Here is a 24,188-nt window from a genome sequence, read left to right as displayed (position 1 = left end):
ATCTTTATGAATGAAGGCTCTTTCTCTGGACATCATATTTATGAAAGAAGGTACTCTTCCTGGGAATCATCTTTATGAAAAAATGATCTCTCTTGGCATCATATTTGTGAAAGAAGGTTCTCTCTCTGGGCATCACCTTTATGCAAGTAGGTTCTTTCTCAGGGCATCATCTTCATGAATGGTGGTTCTCTCTCTGGGAATCATCTTTATGAATGACGATTCTCTGGCTGGGCATCATCTTTAATAATGAATGTTCTCTCTCTCTCTGGGCATCATCTTTATGAATGACGGTTCTCTTCTGGGCATCATGTTTATGATCAACGCTCTCTGCCTGGGCATCACCTTTGTGATTGGAGGTTCTCTCTCTGGGCATCATCTTATGAATGAAGTTTCTCTATCTTGGCAACACCTTTATGTAAGAAGGTTCTTTCTCTGGGCATCATCTTCATGAAACAAGATTCTCTCTCTGAGCATCATCATTATGAATGAATGTTCTCTGTTTGAGCATCGTCGTTATGAAAGAAGGTTCTCTTCCTGGTAATCATCTTTACGAAAATGGTTCTATGCCTGGGCATAATTTTTGTGAATGAAGGTACTTTCTTTGGGCATCATCATTATGAATGAAGGATCTCTTGGCGTCATCTTAATGAATGAAGGTTCTCTCTCTGGGCATCATATTTATGAATGAAGGTTCTGTCTCTGGGCATCATCTTGATGAAAGAAAGATCTCTCTCCGGGCATCATCTTTATGAAAGAAAGATATCTGTTCGTGCATCATCTTTCTGAATGAAGGCTCTCTCTATGTGCATCATATTTATGAAAGAAGGTTCTTTATTTGGGCATCATCGTTATGAAAGAAAATTCTCTCCCTGGGCATCATCTTCATGAAAGAAGGTTCTCTGCCTGGGCATCAACTTTACGAAAGAACGTTCTCTGCCTTGGCATCATCTTTATGAAACAAAGATCTCTGTTTGTGCATCATCTTTATGAATGAAGGCTCTCTCTATGTGCATCATATTTATGAAAGAAGTTTCTTTGTTTGGGCATCATCTTTTTGAATGAATATTCTCTGCCAGGGCATCATCTTTATTAAAGAAGGTTCTCTGCCTGGGCATCATCATTACGAAAGAAGATTCTCTGCCTGGGCATCATCTTTATGAATGAAGGTTCTCTCTTTGGGCATCATCTTTATGATTGAAGGTTCTCTGCCTGGGCATCAACTTTACGAAAGAACGTTCTCTGCCTTGGCATCATCTTTGTGAATGAAGGTTTCTGCCTGGGCAGCATCTTTATGAATGAAGGCTCTCTCTCTGGGCAGCATCTTTATTGAACAAAGGTTCTCTTTCTGGGTATCCTCTTTATGAAAGAAAGTTCTCTCTCTGGGCATCATCTTTATGAAACAAGGTTCTCTCTTTGGTATCACCTTTATGAATGAAGATTCTCTGCCTGGGCATCATCTTTATTAATAAAGGTTTTCTCTCTCGGCCTCATCTTTATGAATTAAGGTTCTCTGGGCATCATCTTATGAATGAAAGTTCTCTCTCTGGGCATCACCTGTATGAAACAAAGATCTCTGTTTGTGCATCATCTTTATGAATGAAGGCTCTCTCTATGTGCATTATATTTATGAAAGAAGGTTCTTTGTTTGGGCATCATCTTTATGAATGACGGTTCTCTCTCTGGGCATCATCTTTATGAATGAAGGCTCTCTCTCTGGGCATGACCTTTATGAATAAAAGATTTATCTCTGGGCATCCTCTTTATGAAAGAAGGTTCTCCCTCTGGGAATCATCTTTATGAAACAAGTTTCTAAGTCTGGGCATCAACTATATGAATGAAGGTTCTCTGCCAGGGCATCATCTTTATGAGAGAAGGCTATTACTCTGGGCATCATCTTTTTGAAAGCAGGTTCTCTCTTTGGGCATCATATTTATGAAAGGAGGTTCTCTTTCTAGGCATCACCTTTATGAAACAAGGTTCTCTGCCTGGGCATCACCTTTTTGAATGAAGGTTCTCTATCTAGACATCTTCTTTATGAAACAAATTCCCTGCCTGTGCATCATCTATATGAATGAAGGTTCTCTCCCTGGGCATCATCTTCTTAAAGAAAGTTCTCTGTTTGGGCATCATCTTTATTAAAGAACGGTCTCTGTCTCGGCATCATCTTTATCAATGAAGGTTCTCTTTCTGGGCATCATCTTTATGAAAGAAGGTTCTCTGACTGGGCATCATCTTATGAAAGTTTCTCTGACTGGGCATCCTCTTTATGAATGACGGAACTCTCTCTGGTCATCATCTTTATGAAAGAAGGTTCTTTCTCTGGGCATCATCTCCATAAATGATGGTTCTCTCCCTGGGCATCATTTTTATGAATGAAGGTTCTCTCTGTGGGCATTATCTTTAAGAATGAATGTTCTCTGCCTGGGCAGCATCTTTATGAATTGCGGTTCCCTTTCTGGGCATCACCTTTATAAAAGAAGGTTCTCTCTCTGGACATCATCTTCATGAATGAAGGTTTTCTCTCTGGGCATCATCTTTATTGATGAAGGTTCTCCCTCTGGCCTTCATTTTATGAATGTAGGGTCTCTGGGCATCATCTTCATGAATGAAGGTTCTCTCCCAGGCATCATCTTTATTGATGAAGGTTCTTTCTCTGGGCATCATTTTATGAATGTAGGTTCTCTGGGCATCATGTTTATGAATGAAGGTTCTCTCTCAGGGCATCATGTTTATGAAAGAAGGTTCTCTCTCTGGGCATCATCTTTATGAATAAAGGTTCTCTCTCTGGGCATCCTATTTATGAAATAAGATTCTAGGTCTGAGCATCATCTTTATTGATGAAGGTTCTCCCTCTGGGCATCATTTTATGACTGTAGGTTCTCTGGGAATCATGTTTATGAATGAAGGTTATCATCTGGGCATCATCTTCATGAATAAAGGTTCTCTCTCTGGGCATCCTATTTATGAAATAAGATTCTAGGTCGGAGCATCATCTTTACGAAACGTTCTCTCTCTGGGTATCAACTTTATGAAAAAAGGTTCTCTCTCTGGCCATCAAATTCATGAATGAAGGTTCTTACTCTGGGCATCATCTTTATGAAAGAAGGTTCTCTCACTGGACATCATCTTCATGAATGAAGGTTCTCTCTCTGGGCATCATCCTTATTGATGAATGTTCTCCCTCTGGCCTTCATTTTATGAATGTAGGTTCCCTGGGCATCATCTTCATGAAACAAGATTCTCTCTCTGAGCATCATCATTATGAATGAATGTTCTCTGTTTGGGCATCGTCATTATGAAAGAAGGTTCTCTTCCTGGTAATCATCTTTACGAAAATGGTTCTATGCCTGGGCATAATTTTTGTGAATGAAGGTACTTTCTTTGGGCATCATCATTATGAATGAAGGATCTCTTGGCGTCATCTTAATGAATGAAGGTTCTCTCTCTGGGCATCATATTTATGAATGAAGGTTCTGTCTCTGGGCATCATCTTGATGAAAGAAAGAACTCTCTCCGGGCATCATCTTTATGAAAGAAAGATATCTGTTCGTGCATCATCTTTCTGAATGAAGGCTCTCTCTATGTGCATCATATTTATGAAAGAAGGTTCTTTATTTGGGCATCATCGTTATGAAAGAAAATTCTCTCCCTGGGCATCATCTTCATGAAAGAAGGTTCTCTGCCTGGGCATCAACTTTACGAAAGAACGTTCTCTGCCTTGGCATCATCTTTATGAAACAAAGATCTCTGTTTGTGCATCATCTTTATGAATGAAGGCTCTCTCTATGTGCATCATATTTATGAAAGAAGTTTCTTTGTTTGGGCATCATCTTTTTGAATGAATATTCTCTGCCAGGGCATCATCTTTATTAAAGAAGGTTCTCTGCCTGGGCATCATCTTTACGAAAGAAGATTCTCTGCCTGGGCATCATCTTTATGAATGAAGGTTCTCTCTTTGGGCATCATCTTTATGATTGAAGGTTCTCTGCCTGGGCATCAACTTTACGAAAGAACGTTCTCTGCCTTGGCATCATCTTTGTGAATGAAGGTTTCTGCCTGGGCAGGCAGCATCTTTATGAATGAAGGCTCTCTCTCTGGGCAGCATCTTTATTGAACAAAGGTTCTCTTTCTGGGTATCCTCTTTATGAAAGAAAGTTCTCTCTCTGGGCATCATCTTTATGAAACAAGGTTCTCTCTTTGGTATCACCTTTATGAATGAAGATTCTCTGCCTGGGCATCATCTTTATTAATAAAGGTTTTCTCTCTCGGCCTCATCTTTATGAATTAAGGTTCTCTGGGCATCATCTTATGAATGAAAGTTCTCTCTCTGGGCATCACCTGTATGAAACAAAGATCTCTGTTTGTGCATCATCTTTATGAATGAAGGCTCTCTCTATGTGCATTATATTTATGAAAGAAGGTTCTTTGTTTGGGCATCATCTTTATGAATGACGGTTCTCTCTCTGGGCATCATCTTTATGAATGAAGGCTCTCTCTCTGGGCATGACCTTTATGAATAAAAGATTTATATCTGGGCATCCTCTTTATGAAAGAAGGTTCTCCCTCTGGGAATCATCTTTATGAAACAAGTTTCTAAGTCTGGGCATCAACTATATGAATGAAGGTTCTCTGCCAGGGCATCATCTTTATGAGAGAAGGCTATTACTCTGGGCATCATCTTTTTGAAAGCAGGTTCTCTCTTTGGGCATCATATTTATGAAAGGAGGTTCTCTTTCTAGGCATCACCTTTATGAAACAAGGTTCTCTGCCTGGGCATCACCTTTTTGAATGTAGGTTCTCTATCTGGGCATCTTCTTTATGAAACAAATTCCCTGCCTGTGCATCATCTATATGAATGAAGGTTCTCTCCCTGGGCATCATCTTCTTAAAGAAAGTTCTCTGTTTGGGCATCATCTTTATTAAAGAACGGTCTCTGTCTCGGCATCATCTTTATCAATGAAGGTTCTCTTTCTGGGCATCATCTTTATGAAAGAAGGTTCTCTGACTGGGCATCATCTTATGAAAGTTTCTCTGACTGGGCATCCTCTTTATGAATGACGGAACTCTCTCTGGTCATCATCTTTATGAAAGAAGGTTCTTTCTCTGGGCATCATCTCCATAAATGATGGTTCTCTCCCTGGGCATCATTTTTATGAATGAAGGTTCTCTCTGTGGGCATTATCTTTAAGAATGAATGTTCTCTGTCTGGGCATCATCTTTATGAATTGCGGTTCCCTTTCTGGGCATCACCTTTATGAATGAAGGTTCTCTGCCTAGGCAACATCTTTATTAATGAAGGCTCTTTCTCTGGGCAGCATATTTATGAAAGAATGTTCTCTGTCAGGGCATCATCTCTATTAAAAAAGGTTCTCTCTCTGGGCATCATCATTATGAAAGAAGGTTCTCTGTTTGGGCATCGTCTTTATGAAAGAAGGTTCTCTTCCTGGGAATCATCTTTACAAAAGATGGTTCTATGTCTGGGCATCATCTTTACGAAAGAAGGTTCTCTGCCTGGGCATAATCTTTGTGAATGAAGGTACTTTCTTTGGGCATCATCTCATGAATGAAGGTTCTCTCTCAGGGAATCATCGTTATGAAAGAAATTTCTCTGCCAGGGCATCATATTTATGAATGAAGGCACTCTCTCTGGGCATCATCTTTATGAAGGAATGTTCTCTGTCTGGGCATCATCTTTATGAAAGAAGGTTTGCTCTCTGGGCATCATCTTTATGAATGAAATTTCTCTCTATGGGCATCATCTTTATGAAAGAAGTTTCTCTTTCTAGGCATCATCATTATGAAATCAGGTTCTTTGCCTGGGAATCGTCTTTATGAATGAAGATTCACTTTTGGGGCATCATCTTTATGAAAGAACGTTCTCTGTCTCTGCATCATCTTTATGAATGAAGGTTCTCTCTATGGGCATCATGTTTATAAAGAAAGTTCTCTGTTTGGGCATCATCTTCATGAAAGGTGGTTCTCTGACTGGGCATCATCTTTACGTGCCTGGGCATCATCTTTATGAATGAAGGTACTCTCTCTGGGCATCATCTTTATGAAACAAGATTTTCTCTCTGGCATCATCTTTTTGTTTTGTTTTAAACATTTTATTAGGGGCTCATACAACTCTTATCACAGTCCATACATATACATACATCAATTGTATAAAGCACATCTGTACATTCTTTTTCCTAATCATTTTCTTTTATTTCTTTCTTTTCCCTTTTTTTTTACATTTTATTCGGGACTCATACAACTCTTATCACATCCATACGTATACACACATCAATTGTATAAAGCACATCCATACATTCCCCGCCCCAATCATTCTCAAAGCATTTGCTCTCCACTTAAGCCCTTTGCATCAGGTCCTCTTTTTTTCCCCTCCCTCCCCGCTCCCCCATCCCTCATGTGCCCTTTGTAATTTATACATCGTTATTTTGTCATATCTTGCTCTATACGGAGTCTCCCTTACCCCCCGTTCTCTGTCATCCCTCTACCAGGGAGGAGGTCACATGTGGATCCCTGTAATCAGTTCCCCCTTTCCAACCGACTCAGCCTACGCTCTCTCAGCATCGCCCCTCACACCCTTGGTCCTGAAGGTATCATCCACCCTGGATTCCCTGTGCCACCAGCAATCATATGTACCAGTGTACAACCTCTGCCCTATCCAGCCCTGCAAGGTAGAATTCGGATGATGGTAGTTGGGGGGAGGAAGCATCCAGGATCTGAAGTAAAGCTGTGCTCTTCGTCGGTACTAACTTGCACCCTGACTGACCCATCTCCTCTCCTAAGGCCCTCTATGAGGGGATCTTCAGTGGCTGACACTTGGGCCTTGGGTCTCCACTCTGCACTTCCCCCTTCACACACACATACATATTCTTTGTTTTCCATGATGCCCTTTCCTGGTTTCTTTGACACCTCGTGATCGCACTAGCTGGTGTGCTTCTTCCATGTGGGTTTTTTTTGCTTCTGAGCTAGATGGCCGCTTGTTTATCTTGAAGACTTTAAGACCCCAGACACTATATCTTTTGATAGCCGGGAACCATCCGCTTTCTTCGACTGGCATCATCGATATGAATGAAGGCTCTCTGCCTGGACATCATCTTTATGAAGGAAGGCTCTCTCTCTGGGCATCATTTTTATGAAAGCAGTTTCTCTGCCTGGGCATCATATTTATGAAAGAAGTTTCTCTGCCTGGGAATCATCTACGAAAGAAGGTTCTCTTTCTGGCATCAATTTTATGAAAGGAGGTTCTCTCTCTGGGCATCTTCTTTATAAAACAAGGTTCCCTGCCGGGGAATCATCTATTCAAATGAATGTTCTCTCTCTGGGCATCCTCTTTATAAAGAAAGTTCTCTTTGGACATCATCTTTATGAAAGAACGTTCTCTGTCTCGGCATACTCTTTATCAATGAATGTTCTCTGCTTGGGCAACAACTTTATGAAAGAAGGTTCTCTTTCTAGGCATCATCTTTATGAAAGAAGGTTCTCTGACTGGGCATCATCTTTATGAAAGTTTATCTGCCTGGGCATCATCTTATGAATGAAGGTTCTCTGCCTGGGCATCATCTTTATGAATGAAGTTTCTCTCTCTGTGCTTCATCTTTATGAATGAACGTTTTCTGCTTGGGCATCACCTTTAGGAATGAAAGTTCTCTGCCTGGGCATCATCTTTATGGAAGAAGGCTCTCTCTATTGGCATCATCTTTATGAGAGAAGCTTCTGTGATTGTGCATTCCCTTTATGAATGAAGGTTCTATGGGCATCATCTTTTTGAAAGAAGGTTCTCTCTCTGGGCATCATCTTTTAGAAAGAAAGATCTCTGTTTGTTCATCATCTTTATGGAAGAAGGTTCTCTCTCTGGCATCATCGTTATGAATGAAGGTTCCCTGGCTATCATCTTATGAATGAAGGTTCTTTCTCTGGGCATCATCTTTATGAATGAAGTTTCTCCCTCTGGGTATCATCTTTATCAATGAAGGTTCTCTCTCTTGGCATCATCTTTATGAAAAAAGTTCTAAGTCTGGGCATCATCTATATGAGTGAAGGTTCTCTCTATGGGCATCATCTTTATGCAAGAAGGTTATTTCTCGGGGCATCCTCTTTATGAATGAAGGTTCTCTGGGCATCATCGTATGAATGAAGGTTCTCTCTCTGGGCAACATCTTTAAGAAAGAAAGATCACTGTTTGTGCATCTTCTTGATGGAGGAAGGTTTTCTCTCTGGGCATCATCTTTAGGAAAGAAGATTCTCTGTCTGGGCATCATCTTTATGAATGAAGGTTCTCTCTATTGGCATGATCTTTATGAAAGAAGGTTCTTTCTCTGGGCATCATCTTCCTGAATGAAGGTTCTCTCTCTGGGCATCAACTTTATGAACAAAGGTTCTCTGCCTGGGCTTCATCTTTTGAAAGAAGGTTCTCTTTCTGGGCATCATCTTTATGAATGAAGGTACACTCTATGGGCATCATCTTTATGAAACAAGATTCTATCTCTTGTATCATCTTTACGAAAGAAATTTCTCTGTTTGGGCATCATCTTTATGAAAGAAAGTTCTCTGTTTGGGCATCATCTTTGAGAAAGATGTTTCTCTCTCTGAGCATCATCTTTATGAAAGAACGTTCTCAGTTTGGGCATCATCTTTATGAAAGAAGATTCTCTGCTGGGCATCATCTTTATGAAACAAGGTTCTCTGCCTGGGCATCATCTTTACGAAAGAAGGTTCTCTGCCTGGGCATCATCTTTGTGAATGAAGGTTCTCTCCCTGGGCATCATCTTTATGGATGATGGTTCTCTCTCTGGGCATCATCTTTATGAATGAAGGTTCTCTCTCTAGGTATCATCTTTATTAAAAAAGTTCTCTGTTTGGGCATCATCTTTATGAAAGATGTTTCTCTGTCTGGGCATCATCTTTATGAATGAACGTTCTCTGTTTGGGCATCATCTTTATGAAACAAGGTTCTCTGCCTGGGCATTATCTTTACAAAAGAAGGTTCTGTGCCTGGGCATCATCTTTGTGAATGAAGGTTCTCTCTCTGGGCATCATCTTTATGAAAGAAGGTTCTCTCTCTGGGCATTATCTTTAAGAAAGAAAGATCTGTATTTGTCCATCATCTTTATGGAAGAAGGTTCTCTACTTGGGCATCACCTTTATGAATGAAGGTTATCTGCCTGGGCATCATCTTTATGAAAGAAGTCTCACTCTATGGGCATCATCTTTATTAAAGAAGCTTCTCTGATTGGGCATCATCTTTATGAATGAAGGTTTCTCTCTGTGCATCATCTTTATGAAACAAGTTTCTAAGTCTGGGCATCATCTGTATGAATGAAGGTTCTCTCGGGGCATCATCTTTATGAAAGAAGGCTCTCACTCTGGGCATCATCTTTTTAAATCAGGTTCTCTCTTTGGGCATCATATTTAAGACAGAAGGTTCTCTGCCTGGGCATCATCTTTATGAAAGAAGGCTCTCTCTATGGGCATCATCTTTATTAAAGAAGCTTTTCTGTTTGGGCATCAACTTTATGAATGAAGGTTTTCTCTGTGTGTATCATCTTATTAAGCAAGTTTCTAAGTCTGGGCATCATCTATATGAATGAAGGTTCTCTGCCGGGGCATCATCTTTATGAAAGAAGGCTCTCACTCTGGGCATCATCTTTTTGAAAGCAGGTTCTCTCTTTGGGCATCATATTTAAGACAGAAAGTTCTCTGACTGGGCGTCATCTTTATGAAAGGTTCTCTGTCTGGGCATCATCTTTATGAATAAAGATTCTCTCTTTGGGCATCATCTTTATGAATGAAGGTTCTCTGGGCATCATCTTTAAGAATGAAAGTTCTCTCTCTGGGCATCATCTTTATGAACGAAGCCTCTCTTTCTGGGCATCATCTTTTTGGAAGAAGGTTCTCTTTCTGGGAATCATCTTAATGAATGAAGGTTCTCTGCCTGGGCATCATCTTATGTATGAAGACTCTCTCTCTGGGCATCATCTTTATGAAAGAAGGTTCTCTCGGGGCATCACCTTTACGAAAGAAAGATCTCTGTTTGCGCATCATCTTTATGAAAGAAGGTTCTCTCTCTGGGCATCTTCTTTATGAAAGAAGGTTCTCTGTCTGGGCATCATCATTATGAAAGAAAGTTTTCTCTCTGGGTATCATCTTTATGAATGAAGGTTTTCTCTCTGGGCATCATCTTTATGAATGAAGGTTCTCTGCCTGAACATCATCTTTATGAATGAAGGTACTCTGTCTGGGCATCATGTTTATGAAACAAGGTTCTCTCTCTGGTATTATCTTTATGAATGAAGGTTCTCCCTCTGGGCATCATCTTTATGATTGAAGGTTCTCTCTCTGGGCATCATCTTTATGATTCAAGGTTCTCTCTCTGGGCATCAGCTTTACGAAAGAAAGATCTCTGTTTGGGCATCATCTTTATGAAAGAAGGTTCTCTCTCTGTGCATCATTTTTATTAAAAAAGGTTTACTGTCTGGGCTTCATTTTTATGAATAAAGGTTCTCTTTCTGGGCATCATCTTTATGAAAGAAGGTTCTCTCTCTGGGCATCATCTTTACGAATGAACCTATGAATAAAGACTTTCTCTCTGGGCATCATTTCTATGAATTAGGGTTCTCTCTCTGGGTATCATCTTTATGAAACAAGTTTCAAAGTATGGGCATCATCTATATGACTGAAGGTTCTCTGCCGGGGCATCATCTTTATGAAAGAAGGCTCTCTCTCTGGGCATAATCTTTATGATTAAAGGTTCTCTCTCTGGGCATCATCTTTATAAACAAGGTTCTAAGTCTGGGCATCATATATATTTATGAAGGTTCTCTGCCTGGGCATCATCTTTATGAAAGAAGGCTCTCTTCTGGGCATAATATTTATGAAAGCAGGTTCTCTCTGGGCATCATATTTATGAAAGAAAGTTCTCTGTTTGGGCATCATCTTTATGAAAGTAGGTTCTCTGCCTGGGCATCATCTATATGAAAGAAGTTTCTCTGCCTGTGCAGCATCTTTACGAAAGTATGTTGACTGCCTGGGCATCATCTTTTGGAATGAAGGTTTTCTCCCTGGGCATCATTTTTTGAATGAAGATTCTCTCTCGGGGCATCATCTTTATGAATGAAGGTCCTCTCTCTAGGCATCATCTTTAGGAAACAAGGTTTCCTGAGTGGGCATCATCTATGTGAATGAATGTTCTCTCTCTGGGCATCATCTTTATGAATGAAGGTTCTCTCTTGGGCATCAACTTATGAAAGAATATTTTCTTTCTAGGCATCAACTTTGTGAAAGAAGGTTCTCTCTTGGGCGTCAAATTTTGAAAGAATGTTTTCTCTCTAGGCATCAACTTTATGAATGAAGGTACTCTCTCTTGGCATCATCTTTATGAAACAAGGTTCTCACTCTGGACATAATCTTTATGAATGAAGGCTCTGTCTCTGGGCATCATCTTTATGAAAGAAGGTTCTCTCTCTGGGCATCATCTTTGTTGATGAAGGTTCTCCCTCTGGGCATCATTTTATGATTATAAGTTCTCTGGGCATCATGTTTATGAATGAAGGTTCTCTCTCAGGGCATAATGTTTATGAAAGAAGGTTCTCTCTCTGGGCATCATCTTTATGAATAAAGGTTCTCTCTCTGGGCATCCTATTTATGAAATTAGATTCTAGTTCGGAGCATCATCTTTACGAAACGTTCCATCTCTGGGTATCAACTTTATGAAAGAAGGTTCTCTCTCTGGCCATCAACTTCATGAATGAAGGTTCTTACTCTGGGCATCATCTTTATGAAAGAAGGTTCTCTCTCTGGACATCATCTTCATGAATGAAGGTTCTCTCTCTGGCATCATCTTTATTGATGAAGGTTCTCTCTCTGGGCATCATTTTATGAATGTAGGTTCTATGGGCATCATGTTTATGAATGAAGGTTCTCTCTCAGGATATCATCTTTATGAAAGAAGGTTCTCTCTTTGGGCATCATCTTTATGAATTAAGATTCTCTCTGGGCATCATCTTTATGAATGAAGGTTCTCTCTCTGGTATAATCGTTATGAATAAAAGTTCTCTGCCTGGGCATCATGTTTATGAATGAAGGTTCACTCTCTGGGCATCATCTCTATGAATGAAGGTTCTCTCTCTGGACATCATCTTCATGAATGAAGGTTCTCTCTCTGCACATCATCATTATGAATGAAGGTTCTCCCTTGGGCATCAACTTATGAAAGAATGTTTTCTCTCTGGGCATCAACTTTATGAATGAAGGTACTCTCTCTTGGCATCATCTTTATGAAACATGGTTCTCACTCTGGACATAATCTATGAATGAAGGCTCTCTCTCTGGGCATCATCTTTATGAAAGAAGGTTCTCTCTCTGGGCATCATCTTTATTGATGAAGGTTCTCCCTCTGGGCATCATTTTATGAATGTAGGTTCTCTGGGCATCATGTTTATGAATGAAGGTTCTCTCTTTGGGCATCATCTTTATGAATAACGGTTCTCTCTCTGGGCATCCTATTTATGAAATAAGATTCTAGGTCTGAGCTTCATCTTTATTGATGAAGGTTCTCCCTCTGGGCATCATTTTATGACTGTAGGTTCTCTGGGCATCATGTTTATGATTGAAGGTTCTCTCTCAGGGCATCATGTTTATGAAAGAAGGTTCTCTCTCGGCATCAACTTTATGAATAAAGGTTCTCTCTCTGAGCATCCTATTTATGAAATAAGATTCTAGGTCTGAGCATCATCTTATGAAACGTTCTCTCTCTGGGCATCAACTTTATGAAAAAAGGTTATCTCTCTGGCCATCAAATTCATGAATGAAGGTTCTTACTCTGGACATCATCTTTATGAAAGAAGGTTCTCTCACTGGACATCATCTTCATGAATGAATCTTCTCTCCCTGGGCATCATCCTTTTTGATGAAGGTTCTCCGTCTGGCCTTAATTTTATAAATGTAGTGTCTCTGGGCATCATCTTCATGAATGAAGTTTCTCTCTGTGGGCATCATCTTTATGAAACAAAGTTCTTTCTCTGGGCATCATCTTTAAGACAGAAACTTCTCCCTATTGGCATCATCTTTATGAAAGAAGCTTCTCTGACTTGGCATCATCGTTATGAATGAAAGTTCTCTGCCTGGGCATCATATTTAAGAAAGAAGGTTCTCTCTCTGGGCATCATCTTCATGAAAGAAGGTCTCCCTCTTGGCATCATCTATAAGAATGAAAGTTCTCTGCCTGGGCATCATCTTTATGAATGAAGGTTTTCTCTCTGGGCATCATCTTAATGAAACAAGGTTCTCTCTCTGGGCATGATCTTTATGTAAAAAAGTTTTTTGCCTTGGCATCATCTTTACGAAAGTACGTTCTCTGCCTGGGAATCATCTTTAAGAATGAAGGTACTCTCTCTGGGTATCATCTTTATAAAACAAGGTTCTCTGGTGGACATCATCTTTATGAATGAATGTCCTGTCTCTGGTCATCATCTTTATGAATGAAGGTTCTCTCACTGGGCATCATCTTTATGAAAGAATGTTCTCTCTTTAAGCATCATCTTTATGAAATAAGATTCTCTCAGGGCTTCACCTTTATGAAAGAAGGTTCTCTTGGGCATCATCTTTATGAATGAAAGTTCTCCCTCTAGGCATCATCTTTATGAAAGAAGGTTCTCTTTCTGGGCATCATCTTTTTGAATAAAGGTTCTCTCTCTGGGCATCCTATTTATGAAATAAGGTTCTAGGTCTGAGCATCATCTTTACGAAACGTTCTCTCTCTGGGCATTATCTTTATGAAAGAAGGTTCTCTCTCTGGCATCATCTTTATTGATGAAGGTTCTCTCTCTGGGCATCATTTTATGAATGTACGTTCTCTGGGCATCATGTTTATGAATGAAGGTTCTCTCTCAGGGTATCATCTTTATGAAAGAAGGTTCCCTCTTGGGCATCAACTTAAGAAAGAATGTTTTCTCTCTGGGCATCAACTTTATGAAAGAAGGTTCTCTCTTGGGCATCAAATTTTGAAAGAATGTTTTCTCCCTAGGCATCAACTTACTGAATGAAGTTACTCTCTCTTGGCATCATCTTTATGAAACAAGGTTCTCACTCTGGACATAATCTTTATGAATGAAGGCTCTCTCTCTGGGCATCATCTTTATGAAAGAAAGTTCTCTCTCTGGGCATCATCTTTATTGATGAAGGTTCTCTCTCTGGGCATCTTTTTATGACTGTAAGTTCTCTGGGCATCATGTTTATGAAAGAAGGTTCTCTCTCTGGGCATCATCTTTATGAATAAAAGTTCTGTCTCTGGGCATCCTATTTATGAAATAAGATTCTAGGTCTGAGCATCATCTTTACGAAACGTTCCCTCTCTGGGTATCAACTTTATGAAAGAAGGTTCTCTCTCTGGCCATCAACTTCATGAATGAAGGTTCTTACTCTGGGCATCATCTTTATGAAAGAAGGTTCTCTCTCTGGGCATCCTATTTATGAAATAAGATTCTAGGTCGGAGCATCATCTTTACGAAACGTTCTCTCTCTGGGTATCAACTTTATGAAAAAAGGTTCTCTCTCTGGCCATCAAATTCATGAATGAAGGTTCTTACTCTGGGCATCATCTTTATGAAAGAAGGTTCTCTCACTGGACATCATCTTCATGAATGAAGGTTCTCTCTCTGGGCATCATCCTTATTGATGAATGTTCTCCCTCTGGCCTTCATTTTATGAATGTAAGTTCTCTGGGCATCATCTTCATGAATGAAGTTTCTCTCTCTGGGCATCATCTTTATGAAACAAAGTTCTTTCTCTGGGCATCATCTTTAAGACAGAAGTTTCTCCCCATTGGCATCATCTTTCTGAAAGAAGCTTCTCTGACTTGGCATCATCGTTATGAATGAAGGTTCTCTGCCTGGGCATCATCTTTAAGAAAGAAGGTTCTCTCTCTGGGCATCATCTTCATGAAAGAAGGTCTCCCTCTGGGCATCATCTATAAGAATGAAAGTTCTCTGCCTGGGCATCATCTTTACGAAAGGTTCTCTGCCTGGGCATCATCTTTATCAATGAAGGTTTTCTCTCTGGGCATCATCTTAATGAAACAAGGTTCTCTCTCTGGGCATGATCTTTATGAAAAAAGGTTTTTTGCCTTGGCATCATTTTTATGAAAGTACATTCTCTGCCTGGGAATCATCTTTAATAATGAAGGTACTCTCTCTGGGTATCATCTTTTTGAATGAAGGTTCTCTCTCTGGGCATCATCTTTATGAAAGAAGGTTCTCTCTTTTTGCATCATCTTTATGAATTAAGATTCTCTCAGGGCTTCATCTTTATGAAAGAAGGTTCTCTTGGGCATCATCTTTATGAATGAAAGTTCTCCCTCTGGGCATCATCTTTATGAAAGAAGGTTCTCTCTCTGGGCCTCATCTTTATGAATGAAGGTTCTCTGCATGGGCATCATCTTTATGAATGAAGGTTCTCTCACTGGGCATCCTCTTTATGAAATAAGGTTCTAGGTCTGGGCATCATCTTTATGAGAGATTCTCTGCCTGGGGATCATCCTTATGAATGAAGGTTCCCTTTCACGGCATCATCTCTATGAAACAAGGTTCTCACTCTGGGCATTATCTTTATGAAAAAACGTTTTTTGCCTTGGCATCATCTTTACGAAAGTACGTTCTTTGCCTGGGAATCATCTTTAAGAATGAAGGTACTCTCTCTGGGTATCATCTTTATGAAACAAGGTTCTCTGATGGACATCATCTTTATGAATGAATGTCCTCTCTCTGGTTATCATCTTTATGAATGAAGGTTCTCTCTCTGGGCATCATCTTTATGAATGAAGGTTCTCTCTCTCTGCATCATCTTTATGAATGAAGGTTCTTTTTCTGGGCATCATCTTTAAGACAGAAGGTTCTCCATATTGGCATCATCTTTATAAAAGAAGCTTCTGTGGCTTGGCATCATCTTTATGAATGAAGGTTCTTTCTCTGGGCATCATCTTTAAGACAGAAGGTTCTCCCTATTGGCATCATCTTTATGAAAGAATCTTCTCTGACCTAGCATCATCGTTATGAATGAAGGTTCTCTGCCTGGGCATCATCTTTAAGAATGAAGTTACTCTCTCTGGGTATCATCTTTATGAAACAAGGTTCTCTGATGGACATCATCTTTATGAATGAATGTCCTCTCTCTGGTCATCATCTTTATCAATGAAGGTTCTCTCTCTGGGCATCATCTTTATGAAAGAAGGTTCTCTCTTTGGGCATCATCTTTATGAAATAAGATTCTCTCAGGGCTTCATCTTTATGAAAGAAGGTTCTCTTGAGCATCATCTTTATGAATGAAAGTTCTCCCTCTAGGCATCATCGTTATGAAAGAAGGTTCTCTCTCTGGGCAAAATCTTCATGAATGAAGGTTCGCTCTCTGGGCCTCATCTTTATGAATGAAGATTCTCTGCATGGGCATCATCTTTGTGAAATAAAGTTCTAGGTCTGGGAATCATCTTTACGAAAGATTCTCTGCCTGGGGATCATTCTTATGAATGAAGGTTCCCTCTCACGGCATCATCTTTATGAAACAAGGTTCTCACACTGGGCATTATCTTTATGAAAAAAGGTTCTCTGTATGCCCATCATGTTTATGAGAGAAGGTTCTCTCTCTGGGCATCACCTTTATGAAACAAGATTCTCTGTCTGGGCATCATATATATGAATTAAGTATCTCTCTCTGGGCATCATCTTTATGAAACAAGTTTTTCTGCCTGGGCATCATCTTTACAAAAGTACTTTCTCTGCCTGGACATCATCTTTATGAATGAAGGTACTCTCTGGGTAATATCTTTATGAAACCAAGTTCTCTCTGCGGTATAATCGTTATGAATGGAGGTTCTCTGCCTGGGCATCAAGTTTAATAATGAAGGTTCACTCTCTGGGCATCATCTGTATGAATGAAGGTTCTCTCTCAGGGCATCATCTTTTTGAATGAAGGTTCTCTCTTGGGCATCAACTTATAATAGAATGTTTTCTCTCTGGGCATCAACTTTATGAAAGAAGGTTCTCTCTTGGGCATCAACTTATGAAAGAAGGTTCTCTGCCTGGGCATCATCTTTATGACTAAAGGTTCTCTCTCTGGGCATCCTATTTATGAAATAAGGTTCTAGGTCTGGGCATCATCTTTACGGAACATTTTCTCTCTGGGCATCAACTTTATGAAAGAAGGTTCTCTGTCTGCGCATCAATTTCACGAATGAAGGTTCTCACTCTGGGCATCATCTTTATGAATGAAGGTTCTCTTTCTGGACATCATCTTCATGAATGAAGGTTCTCTTCTGGGCATCATTTTTATTGATGAAGCTTCTCCCTCTGGCCTTCATTTTATGAATGTAAGTTCTCTGGGCATCATGTTTATGAATGAAGGTTCTCTCTCAGGGCATCATCTTAGGAAAGAAGATTCTATCTCTGGGCATCATCTTTTTGAATAAAGTTTCTCTCTCTGGGCATCCTATTTATGAAATGAGGTTCTAGATCTGAGCATCATCTTTACTAAACGTTCTCTCTCTGGGCATTATCTTTATGAAAGAAGGTTCTCTCTCAGTGCATCAACTTTATGAATGAATGTACTCTCTCTGCGTATCATCTTTATGAATGAAGGTTAACTCTGGCATCATCTTTATGAATGAAGGTTCTCTGCCTGGGCATCATCTTTATGAATGAAGGTTCTCTCTCTGGGCTTCATGTTCATGAATAAAGGTTCTCTCTCTGGGCATCTTCTTTATGAAATAAGGTTCTAGGTCTGGGCATCATCTTTACGAAAGATTCTCTGCCTGTGGATCATCCTTATGAATGAAGGTTCTCTCTCACGGCATCATCTTTATGAAACAAAGTTCTCATTCTGGGCATTATCTTTATGAAAAAAGGTTCTCTGTATGCCCATCATCTTTATGAAAGAAGGTTCTCTCTCTGAGCATCATCTTTATGAATAAAGGTTCTCTCTCTGGGCAACGTATTTATGAAATAAGGTTCTAGGTCTGGGCATCATCTTTACGTAACGTTCTCACTTATGAAAGAAGGTTCTCTCTCTTGCCAAAAACTACATGAATTAAGATTCTTACTCTGGGGATCATCTTTGTTAAAGAAGGTTCTCTCTCTGGACATCATCTTCATGAATGAAGGTTCTTTCTCTGGGCATCATCTTTAAGACAGAAGGTTCTCCCTATTGGCATCATCTTTATGAAAGAAGCTTCTCTGACTTGGCATCATCCTTATGAATGAAGGTTCTCATCTGGGCATCATCTTTATGAATAAAGGTTCTCTCTCTGGGCATCCTATTTATGAAATAAGATTCTAGGTCGGAGCATCATCTTTACGAAACGTTCTCTCTCTGGGTATCAACTTTATGAAAAAAAGTTCTCTCTCTGGCCATCAACTTCATGAATGAAGGTTCTTACTCTGGGCATCATCTTTATGAAAGAAGGTTCTCTCACTGGACATCATCTTCATCAATGAAGGTTCTATCTCTGGGCATCATCCTTATTGATGAATGTTCTCCCTCTGGCCTTCATTTTATGAATGTAGGTTCTCTGGGCATCATCTTCATGAATGAAGTTTCTCTCTCTGGGCATCATCCCTATGAAACAAAGTTCTTTCTCTGGGCATCATCTTTAAGACAGAAGGTTCTCCCTATTGGCATCATCTTTCTGAAAGAAGCTTCTCTGACTTGGCATCATCGTTATGAATGAAGGTTCTCTGCGTGGGCATCAGCTTTAAGAAAGAAGGTTCTCTCTCTGGGAATCATCTTCATGAAAGAAGGTCTCCCTCTGGGCATCATCTATAAGAATGAAAGTTCTCTGCCTGGGCATCATCTTTACGAAAGGTTCTCTGCCTGGGCATCATCTTTATGAATGAAGGTTTTCTCTCTGGGCATCACCTTAATGAAACAAGGTTCTCTCTCTGGGCATGATCTTTATGTAAAAAGGTTTTTTGCCTTGGCATCATTTTTATGAAAGTACGTTCTCTGCCTGGGAATCATTTTTAAGAATGAAGGTACTCTCTCTGGGTATCATCTTTATGAAACAAGGTTCTCTGGTGGACATCATCTTTATGAATGAATGTCCTCTCTCTGGTCATCATCTTTATGAATGAAGGTTCTCTCTCTGGGCATCATCTTTATGAAAGAAGGTTCTCTCTTTGGGCATCATCTTTATGAAATAAGATTCTCTCAGGGCTTCATCTTTATGAAAGAAGATTCTCTTGGGCATCATCTTTATGAATGAAAGTTCTCCCCCTAGGCATCATCTTTATGAAAGAAGGTTCTCTCTCTGGGCCTCATCTTTATGAATGAAGGTTCTCTGCATGGGCATCATCTTTATGAATGAAGGTTCTCTCACTGGGCATCCTCTTTATGAAATAAGGTTCTAGGTCTGGGCATCATCTTTATGAAAGATTCTCTGCCTGGGGATCATCCTTATGAATGAAGGTTCCCTCTCACGGCATCATCTCTATGAAACAAGGTTCTCACTCTGGGCATTATCTTTATGAAAAAAGGTTCTCTGTATGCCCATCATCTTTATGAGAGAAGGTTCTCTCTCTGGGCATCATCTTTATGAAACAAGATTCTCTGTCTGGACATCATATATATGAATTAAGTATCTCTCTCTGGGCATCATCTTTATGAAAGAAGGTTTTCTGCCTGGGCAACATCTTTACGAAAGTACTTTCTCTGCCTGGGCATCATCTTTATGAACGAAGGTACTCTCTGGGTAATATCTTTATGAAACCAGGTTCTCTCTGCGGTATAATCGTTATGAATGTAGGTTCTCTGCCTGGGCATCATGTTTATGAATGAAGGCTCACTCTCTGCGCATCATCTGTATGAATGAAGGTTCTCTCTCTGCGCATCATCTTTTTGAATGAAGGTTCTCTCTTGGGCATCAACTTATAATAGAATGTTTTCTCTCTGGGCATCAATTTTATGAATGTAGGTACTCTCTCTTGGCATCATCTTTATGAAACAAGGTTCTCTCTCTGGACGTCATCTTTATGAATAAAGGTTCTCTCTCTGGGAATCCTATTTATGAAATAAGGTTCTAGGTCTGAGCATCATCTTTAAGAAACGTTCTCTCTCTGGGCATTATCTTTATGAAGGAAGATTCTCTCTCTGGGCATCAAATCCATGAATGAAGGTTCTCACTCTGGGCATTATCTTTATGAAAAAAGGTTCTCTCTCTGGACATCATCTTCATGAATGAAGGTTCTCTCTCTCGGCATCATCTTTATGAATGAAGGTTCTTTCTCTGGGCATCATCTTTAAGACAGAAGGTTCCCCATATTGGCATCATCTTTATAAAAGAATCTTCTCTGGCTTCTCATCATCTTTATGAATGAAGGTTCTTTCTCTGGGCATCATCTTTAAGACAGAAGGTTCTCCCTATTGGCATCATTTTCATGAAAGAAGGTCTCCCACTGGGCATCATCTATAAGAATGAAAGTTCTCTGCCTGGGCATCATCTCTATGAAAGGTTCTCTGCCTGGGCATCATCTTTATGAATGAAGGTTTTCTCTCTGGGCATCATCTTAATGAAACAAGGTTCTCTCTCTGGGCATGATCTTTATGAAAAAAAAGGTTTTTTGCCTTGGCATCATCTTTAGGAAAGTACGTTCTCTGCCTGGGAATCATCTTTAAGAATGAAGGTACTCTCTCTGGGTATCATCTTTATGAAACAAGGTTCTCTGGTGGACATCATCTTTATGAATGAATGTCCTCTCTCTGGTCATCATCTTTATGAATGAAGGTTCTCTCTCTGGGCATCATCTTTATGAAAGAAGGTTCTCTCTTTGGGCATCATCTTTATGAAATAAGATTCTCTCAGGGCTTCATCTTTATGAAAGAAGATTCTCTTGGGCATCATCTTTATGAATGAAAGTTCTCCCTCTAGGCATCATCTTTATGAAAGAAGGTTCTCTTTCTGGGCATCATCTTTTTGAATAAAGGTTCTCTCTCTGGGCATCCTATTTATGAAATAAGGTTCTAGGTCTGAGCATCATCTTTACGAAACGTTCTCTCTCTGGGCATTATCTTTATGAAAGAAGGTTCTCTCTCTGGCATCATCTTTATTGATGAAGGTTCTCTCTCTGGGCATCATTTTATGAATGTACGTTCTCTGGGCATCATGTTTATGAATGAAGGTTCTCTCTCAGGATATCATCTTTATGAAAGAAGGTTCTCTCTTGGGCATCAACTTATGAAAGAATGTTTTCTCTCTGGGCATCAACTTTATGAAACAAGGTTCTCTCTTGGGCATCAAATTTTGAAAGAATGTTTTCTCTCTAGGCATCAACTTTATGAATGAAGGCACTCTCTCTTGGCATCATCTTTATGAAACAAGGTTCTCACTCTGGACATAATCTTTATGAATGAAGGCTCTCTCTCTGGGCATCATCTTTATGAAAGAAAGTTCTCTCTCTGGGCATCATCTTTATTGATGAAAGTTCTCTCTCTGGGCATCATTTTATGACTGTAGGTTCTCTGGGCATCATGTTTATGAAAGAAGGTTCTCTCTCTGGGCATCATCTTTATGAATAAAAGTTCTGTCTCTGGGCATCCTATTTATGAAATAAGATTCTAGGTCTGAGCATCATCTTTACGAAACGTTCCCTCTCTGGGTATCAACTTTATGAAAGAAGGTTCTCTCTCTGGCCATCAACTTCATGAATGAAGGTTCTTACTCTGGGCATCATCTTTATGAAAGAAGGTTCTCTCTCTGGACATCATCTTCATGAATGAAGGTTTTCTCTCTGGACATCATCTTTATTGATGAAGGTTCTCCCTCTGGCCTTCATTTTATGAATGTAGGGTCTCTGGGCATCATCTTCATGAATGAAGGTTCTCTCTCAGGCATCATCTTTATTGATGAAGGTTCTTTTCTGGGCATCATTTTATGAATGTAGGTTCTCTGGGCATCATGTTTATGAATGAAGGTTCTCTCTCAGGGCATAATGTTTATGAAAGAAGGTTCTCTCTCTGGGCATCATCTTTATGAATAAAGGTTCTCTCTCTGGGCATCCTATTTATGAAATAAGATTCTAGGTCTGAGCATCATCTTTATTGATGAAGGTTCTCCCTCTGGGCATCATTTTATGACTGTGGGTTCTCTGGGCATCATGTTTATGAATGAAGGTTCTCATCTGGGCATCATCTTTATGAATAAAGGTTCTCTCTCTGGGCATCCTATTTATGAAATAAGATTCTAGGTCGGAGCATCATCTTTACGAAACGTTCTCTCTCTGGGTATCAACTTTATGAAAAAAGGTTCTCTCTCTGGCCATCAACTTCATGAATGAAGGTTCTTACTCTGGGCATCATCTTTATGAAAGAAGGTTCTCTCACTGGACATCATCTTCATCAATGAAGGTTCTATCTCTGGGCATCATCCTTATTGATGAATGTTCTCCCTCTGGCCTTCATTTTATGAATGTAGGTTCTCTGGGCATCATCTTCATGAATGAAGTTTCTCTCTCTGGGCATCATCCCTATGAAACAAAGTTCTTTCTCTGGGCATCATCTTTAAGACAGAAGGTTCTCCCTATTGGCATCATCTTTCTGAAAGAAGCTTCTCTGACTTGGCATCATCGTTATGAATGAAGGTTCTCAGCCTGGGCATCATCTTTAAGAAAGAAGGTTCTCTCTCTGGGCATCATCTTCATGAAAGAAGGTCTCCCTCTGGGCATCATCTATAAGAATGAAAGTTCTCTGCCTGGGCATCATCTTTACGAAAGGTTCTCTGCCTGGGCATCATCTTTATGAATGAAGGTTTTCTCTCTGGGCATCACCTTAATGAAACAAGGTTCTCTCTCTGGGCATGATCTTTATGAAAAAAGGTTTTTTGCCTTGGCATCATTTTTATGAAAGTACGTTCTCTGCCTGGGAATCATTTTTAAGAATGAAGGTACTCTCTCTGGGTATCATCTTTATGAAACAAGGTTCTCTGGTGGACATCATCTTTATGAATGAATGTCCTCTCTCTGGTCATCATCTTTATGAATGAAGGTTCTCTCTCTGGGCATCATCTTTATGAAAGAAGGTTCTCTCTTTGGGCATCATCTTTATGAAATAAGATTCTCTCAGGGCTTCATCTTTATGAAAGAAGATTCTCTTGGGCATCATCTTTATGAATGAAAGTTCTCCCCCTAGGCATCATCTTTATGAAAGAAGGTTCTCTCTCTGGGCCTCATCTTTATGAATGAAGGTTCTCTGCATGGGCATCATCTTTATGAATGAAGGTTCTCTCACTGGGCATCCTCTTTATGAAATAAGGTTCTAGGTCTGGGCATCATCTTTATGAAAGATTCTCTGCCTGGGGATCATCCTTATGAATGAAGGTTCCCTCTCACGGCATCATCTCTATGAAACAAGGTTCTCACTTTGGGCATTATCTTTATGAAAAAAGGTTCTCTGTATGCCCATCATCTTTATGAGAGAAGGTTCTCTCTCTGGGCATCATCTTTATGAAACAAGATTCTCTGTCTGGACATCATATATATGAATTAAGTATCTCTCTCTGGGCATCATCTTTATGAAAGAAGGTTTTCTGCCTGGGCATCATCTTTACGAAAGTACTTTCTCTGCCTGGGCATCATCTTTATGAACGAAGGTACTCTCTGGGTAATATCTTTATGAAACCAGGTTCTCTCTGCGGTATAATCGTTATGAATGTAGGTTCTCTGCCTGGGCATCATGTTTATGAATGAAGGCTCACTCTCTGCGCATCATCTGTATGAATGAAGGTTCTCTCTCTGCGCATCATCTTTTTGAATGAAGGTTCTCTCTTGGGCATCAACTTATAATAGAAAGTTTTCTCTCTGGGCATCAACTTTATGAATGTAGGTACTCTCTCTTGGCATCATCTTTATGAAACAAGGTTCTCTCTCTGGACGTCATCTTTATGAATAAAGGTTCTCTCTCTGGGAATCCTATTTATGAAATAAGGTTCTAGGTCTGAGCATCATCTTTAAGAAACGTTCTCTCTCTGGGCATTATCTTTATGAAGGAAGATTCTCTCTCTGGGCATCAAATCCATGAATGAAGGTTCTCACTCTGGGCATTATCTTTATGAAAAAAGGTTCTCTCTCTGGACATCATCTTCATGAATGAAGGTTCTCTCTCTCGGCATCATCTTTATGAATGAAGGTTCTTTCTCTGGGCATCAT

The sequence above is a fragment of the Tenrec ecaudatus genome, chromosome Y, assembly GCF_050624435.1.
Source record: "Tenrec ecaudatus isolate mTenEca1 chromosome Y, mTenEca1.hap1, whole genome shotgun sequence".
Taxonomy (NCBI): Eukaryota; Metazoa; Chordata; class Mammalia; order Afrosoricida; family Tenrecidae; genus Tenrec; species Tenrec ecaudatus.
Note: the sequence above shows the minus strand (reverse complement) of the source record.